The sequence below is a fragment of the Bos indicus x Bos taurus genome, chromosome 16, assembly GCF_003369695.1.
Source record: "Bos indicus x Bos taurus breed Angus x Brahman F1 hybrid chromosome 16, Bos_hybrid_MaternalHap_v2.0, whole genome shotgun sequence".
In the NCBI taxonomy this organism is placed as follows: domain Eukaryota; kingdom Metazoa; phylum Chordata; class Mammalia; order Artiodactyla; family Bovidae; genus Bos; species Bos indicus x Bos taurus.
The window spans coordinates 15,670,175-15,677,322 of NC_040091.1; positions in this window are offsets into that span (position 1 = coordinate 15,670,175).

The following is a 7,148-nucleotide window of genomic DNA, read 5'->3' on the forward strand; positions in this document are numbered from 1 at the left end:
TACATGGACAGGTTTATAGTGAAACAAGAATCGTTTATAAAACTGAGGTCTAAATCATTATAAAACACATACCTTCACAGTACACTGGAGTAATTAAATAAACCAGAATGTATCATCCAAAATTGATCACCCACAAAATGACCAAGCTTATCAAAAATAGATAGACCATATATTTAAAAAGACATTTGCTATAAAAGTCAGAATTGCAGCTAAGGCTTTTTCCAGAAGCATTTTAGAGGCCCAGATGTCCAAAGCCACCGATCTCAGAAACCACCTGAGCAATGTATGTGGTCACCAGTGGACTCAGAACAGCAACCATTCTTGGAACCTAAGCAAAATGTCAGCAATGCTACTTCTATTGCTCAGCTCACTCTGTGCTGATGGGCTTATGATAGAGAAACTCCTATGGCTAAAGGTAAGGATATACCTGGCTAGGGTGGCTAGGGGTTTATCCTGAGACTTCGCATGTGTTGCCACAGAAGGCTATTGAAAGATTATTAATCATCTTCATTCTGCCTTGGTAACAACCTCAGTGAATATTCAGTATCTCTGACTCCATTTTTCCCTTGAAAGTGGAAAAGTAATATGAATGTCTTTCTCTGACTATCGGGTCTTACATGAATAATATGAATACAATAAAAGTAAACCTACCAAGCAGATTCTAAAGCACTATACAGATTTAAAGGATAAGTGATCAACATCTTTTAATATTTTTGTTTCTCATATGCTACCAGTAAAGTCAAACAAGCAATAGACAATATAAAATATACTTAACTCAACATTTGTTTGTCAACATATGGGAAAAGTGCTTTATGATATTGAAAATTTTTAATAAAATTAATTTTATTCAAAATCTTACTTAGACCAAAAATTGAAAAATCATATTTTAAAAGACAGCATTTGATTTCTTTTTTTGATATTTCTAATGTAAGCTTCTATATTAGCAATTGCTGCTGCTGCTGCTAAGTCGCTTCAGTCGTGTCCGACTCTGTGCGACCCCCATAGATGGCAGCTACCAGGCTCCCCCGTCCCTGGGATCCTCCAGGCAAGAATACTGGAGTGGTTTGCCATTTCTTTCTCCAATGCATGAAAGTGAAAAGTGAAAGGGAAGTAGCTCAGTCCTGTCCGACTCTAGCGACCCCATGGACTGCAGCCTACCAGGCTCCTATGTCCATGGGATTTTCCAGGCAAGAGTACTGGAGTGGGGTGCCATTGCCTTCTCCGAAATTAGCAGTTAATTGACCTTAAAAAATTCAGTGAAATTTGAAATTCTGAAAATTCAAAAATGTATTGAGAATACATTTTGCTTCCAGAAACATCTCGTATTGCTCTAGATTTTTTGATGACTATACTAAATTTGACTTGCTTTACTGTTCCTGTCCCAAGTTGACTTTTTGCAAGTTAATCAGTATTGAAATGATCACTGTCAGCTCAAAAAATTTTCTGAAATGGCTGATGGTCTTCCCTGATTTAAATAGAGCCAGAAAATTGATTTTCCTTTCCTCCTCTTTTTTAAAAATTTTTTGATGACTCATCAGGATATAGAAATATATTGGAAGGAACCAGGTCCATGTATTGCCCTCTAATCATATATGTCCCCTTTTTGTAAATATGCCTCCTTCTTTCTTTATGGAGGTTATTTAAGATCTCCAGTTTGAACAGATCTAGAAAATAAATAATTTTAAACAATGTAAGAGCAAAATAAAACTCTCTCTCTCTCTCTCTCTCTCTCTCTATATATATATATATAGAGAGAGAGAGAGAGAGAGAGATAACAAATATATATTTGTTAAGTGGGAATTATAGAATATTCACCTGAATGGAAAGTTGAAAGTTTCAAAAATCCAGTAGAAAATATAACTTTTAAATAAGAAACTTGGTTTAAGATTTTAAGAAGCTACATAGATGTCTTCCAAATCCATGTGACAATTGAAAAGAACATACCAAAAAAATCAACCTTAGAGAAACTGAAAACAACCTCATTCTGATTTGTTTCCTAGACCATTTAACTGGAATAATAATTCTTTAGGAAAAATGCATCTTCCTGGCCATAAATAAGGTGCTTATAATTGAAACTTCAGAGTCACAGGTGTTAAGCTTGTGATATTCTTTGGCAATAATAGTGCAATCATCTGATTTTTAAAAAATTGTTATTTATTCATTTGGCTGTGTCAGGTCTTGCAGGATCTTTCACTGTAGTGCACGAGTTCTCTAGTTGTGGCCCGAGGAATTCAGTAGTGGCAGAGCACAGGCTTAGTTGCCCCACAGCATGTGGCATCTAGTTCCCTAACCATACTTTGCATTGCAAAGCATATTCTTAACCACTGGACCACAAAGGAAGCCCCTCACTTGAATTTTTACAACCTGAGAGTTTACTGAGCTACTTTTCTACAGCTATCAACCTTCTACTTTCCTCTTCTCCATCTCTGTCGTCAGTTATATTTCTACCTCCAGGCTCTCCTAGAGATAGATATATATATTATAATTCAATCACAGTATAATACTCTAATATCTGGAAAATTTTCTTAGCTGAAAATTTTTACAAACATCTACATTTTTTATATGAAAGCAACTTTAACTATTTTAATGAGCCATGAATGACTAATGAATTAGAATATCCATGTCAAACTATTTGATATTGAGGACATGCAGCCAAGTTTGGTAAGTTAGTACATATAAATGAAATTCAATGAAAGCAAAAATTCCACACTTGAAATTATCTCATGTGCTGGCAATCAGAAGATTAAATGATTATTTAATGACTGAAGTACTATTTCATGCTATGATTATACCGTATAACTGTCAAATAAAACCATACTACATAATACCTGATTACTTAAATATCTATGCAGTATGTACAATAAAGCACTGTTCAGAGAGCATAGTGATTTCAAGGATTTTGTGATAACCTGGTAAACTGATCCCAGGTTTCTAACTTTGCCTCTCCCTTCAGTCACCATTAAAGTGGCATCAAGAGTCCTGAAAGCATTTTCAAAGGGCAAGAATAAATAAATAGGAAAAAATGAGCCCGTAAAAAAATTGTAGCAAAAATACAGGCTATGACACTCAAAATGCTAGCAGTAATATACTTCAAAATTAACTATATGTGTGCATGTGCTTAGTTGCTTCAGTCGTGTCTGAATCTATGCAACCTATAGCCTGCCAGGCTCCTATGTCCATGGGATTCTCGAGGCAGGAAAATTTGAGAGGGTTGCCATGCCCTCCTCCAGGGGATCTTCCCCACCCAGGGATCAAACCCCATGTCCTGTGGCTTCTGCACTGAAGGTGGATTCTTTACAGCTGAGCCACCAGGGAAGCCTAATAAAATTAGCTATTTACTACAGAAAACTGAAATCAGCTTAATCATTTTACAAAGAAGTAACTTGTGATTTTGAAATGTAAATTTTTGCTCTTTTATAACAAGTTGGGCAATTTCTTTAAATTTATCCATCCCAAATCATTAAAATGAAAGAAAAAAATAAAGATTTATCTATAGGTTGATGGTACTCTACACTTACGTAGGTTACAAGCTTTTCTGGTAGCTCAGCTGGTAAAGAATCCATCTGCAATGCAGGAGACCCCAGTTCAATTCCTGGTTCGGGAAGTTACCTTGGAGAAGGGATAGATACCCACTACAGCATTCTTGGACTTCCCTGGTGGCTCAGACGGTAAAGAATTCACCTGCACTGCAGGAGACATGAGTTCGTTCCCTCCGTTGGGAAGATGTCCTGCAGTAGGCATGGCAACCCACTCCAGTATTCTTGCCTGGAATACTGGCAGGAGCCTGGCAGGATATAGTCCATGGGGTCGCAAAGAATCAGACATGCCTGATCAACTAACCACAGCACACAGCATGTAGGTTAAATGAAAAAAGGTGAAAGTGTTAGTCATTTGGCTTCCCTGGTAGCTCAACTGGTAAATAATCCACCTGCAAGGCAGGAGACCCCAGTTTGATTCCTGGTTCAGGAAAGTTCCCTGGATAAGGGATAAGCTACCCACCCCAGTATTCATGGACTTCCCTGATGGCTTAGCTGGTAAAGAATCCACCTGCAGTGTGGGAGACCTGGGTTCAATCCCTGGGTTGGGAAGAATACTGGGAGAAGGGAATGGCTACCCACTTCAGTATTCACAGTTCAGTTCAGTCATTCAGTCATGTCCAACTCTTTATGGCCCCATAGACTGCAGCACGCCAGGCTTTCTTGTCCATCAACAACTCCTGGACTTTGCTCAAACTCATGTCCATTGAGTCGGTGATGCCATCAAATCACTGCATCATCTGTCATCCCTTTTTTTCCTGCCTTCAATCTTTCCCTACTTTCAATCTTTCCCAGCATCAGGGTCTTTGCTAAGGAGTCAGTTCCCTTTCATCAGGTGACCAAAGTTTTGGAGCTTCAGCTTCAGCATCAGCCTTTCCAATATTCATTGGAAATATTCAGGACTGATTTCTTTTATGATTAACTGGTTTGATCTCCTTGTTGTCCAAGGGACTCTCAAGAGTCTTCTCCAACACCACAGTTCAAAAGCATCAATTCTTTGGCACTCAGCTTTCTTTATAGTCCAACTGTCACATCCATACATGACTACTGGAAAAACCATAGCTTTGAACAGATGAACCTCTGTTGGCAAAACAATGTCTCCTTTTTAATATGCTATCTAGGTTTGTCATAGCTTTTCTTCCAAGGAGGAAGTGTCTTTTAATTTCATGGCTCCAGTCACCATCTGCAGTGATTTTGGAGCCCGAGAAAATAAAGTCTCTCACTGATTTCATTGTTTCCCCTTGTATTTGCCATAGAGTTATGGGGCTGGATGCCATGATCTTCACTTTTTGAAAGTTGAGGCTTTTTTTAGAAAAGAAATTTTATTTTATGCTTTGAAGTTAGTATTTAAAATAATACCTGTTAATCAGCTAAGACCACTGCCAGGTTTTTCACTCTCCTCTTTCACTTTCATCAAGAGGCTCTTTAGTTCTTCTTCACTTTCTGCCATAAAGGTGGTGTCATCTCTACATCTGAAGTTATTGATATTTCTCCAGGCAATCTTGATTCAATCTTGTGCTTCATCTAGCCTGGCATTTTGCATGATGTGCTCTACATATAAGTTAAATAAGCAAGGTGGCAATATACAACCTTGTCATACTCCTTTCCCAATTTTGAACCAGTCCATTGTTTCATGTTTGGTTCTGTTGCTTCTTGATCTGCATACAGATTTCTCAGGAGGCAAGTAATGTGGTCTGGTATTCCCATCTCCTTAAGAATTTTCCACGTTTTCTTGTGATCCACACAGTCAAATCCACACAGCTGATCTACACAGCTTTGGTGTAGTCAATGAAGCAGAAGTAGGTGTTTTTCTGAAACTCTCTTGTTTTTTTGATGATCCAGCAGATGTTGGCAATTTGATCTTTGATTCCTCTGCCTTTTCTAAAACCAACTTGAACAGCTGGAAGTTCTCAGTTCACATACTGTTGAAGCTTAGCTTGGACAATGCCACGAACCTCTGTCCATAGTTCCTCAGGCACTCTATCAGATCTAATCCCTTGAATCTATTGTCACCACCACTGTGTAATCATAAGGGATTTGATTTAGTTCATACCTGAATGGTCTAGTGGTTTTCCCCACTTTCTTCAACTTAAGTCTGGATTTTGTGATAAGAATTTCATGATCTGAGCCACAGTCAGCTCCTGGTCTTGTTTTTGCTGACTACATAGAGTTTCTCCTCTTTGACTGCAAAAAATATAATCAATCTGATTTTTACATTGACCATCTGGTGATGTCCATGTATAACATCATCTCTTGTGTTGTTGAAAGAGGGTGTTTGCTATGACCAGTGTGTTCTCTTGGCAAAACTCTGTTAGCCTTTGCCTGCTTCATTCTGTACTGCAAGGACAAATTTGCCTGTTACTCCAGGTATCTCCTAACTTCCTACTTTTGCATTACAGTCACCTATGATGAAAAAGACATTTATTTTGGTCCTAAAATTAATTATAAAAGGTCTTTTATGTCATCATAGAAACTTTCAACTTCAGCTTCTTCACCATTAGTGGTTGAGGCTTAGACTTGGATTACTGTGATATTGAATGGTTTGCCTTGGAAATGAACAGAGATCATTCTGTCATTTTTGAGACTGCATTCAAGTATTGCATTTCAGACTTTGTTGAATATGAGGCCTACTGCATTTCTTCTAAGGGATTCTTGCCCACAGTTGGAGATATACTGGCCATCTGATTTAAGTTCATCCATTCCAGTCCATTTTAATGTTCACTCTTGCCATCTCCTGTCTGACCACTTCCAATTTACACTGATTCATGGACCTACATTACAGGTTCTTATGCAATATTGTTCTTTATAACATCGGACATTACTTCCATCACCAGTCATATCCACAACTCGGTGTTGATTTTGCTTTGGCTCTGTCTCTTCATTATTTTTAGAGCTATTTCTCCACTCTTCACCAGTAGCATATTGGAGCTTAACCAGGTAAATATAAGAAATAATATTATTGCAGGGAAAAACAAACTAAACCTACAGTTCCTATGCAATATTGCTCTTTACAGCATCAAACCTTGCTTCTATCACCAGTCACATCCACAGATGGGTGTTGTTTTTGCTTTGGCTCCATCCCTTCATTCTTTCTGGAGTTATTTCTCCACTGATCTCCAGTAGCATATTGGGCATCTACTGACCTGGGGAGTTCCCCTTTCAGTATCCTATCTTTTTGCCTCAATGGGGTTCTCAAGGCAAGAATACTGAAGTGGTTTGCCATTCCCTTCTCCAGTGGACTACATTCTGTCAGACCTCTCCACCATGACCCGCCCATCTTGCGTAGCCCCACACGGCATGGCTTAGTTTCATTGAGTTAGACAAGGCTGTGATCCATGTGATCAGATTGGCTAGTTGTTGGTGATTGTAGTTTCAGTCTGTCTGCCCTCTGATACCCTCTCTTAGTGCCTACCGTCTTACAAGGGTTTCACTTACCTTGGATGTGGGGTCTCTCTTCATGGCTGCTCCAGCAAAGTGCAGCCACTGCTCCTTACCTCGGACACGGGGTAACTCCTCTTGACTACCTCCCTGACCTCAGGCATGGGATAGCTCCTCCTGGTCACCGCCCCTGTCCTTGGGTGCAAGGTAGCTCCTCTCGGCTGCTGCCCCTGA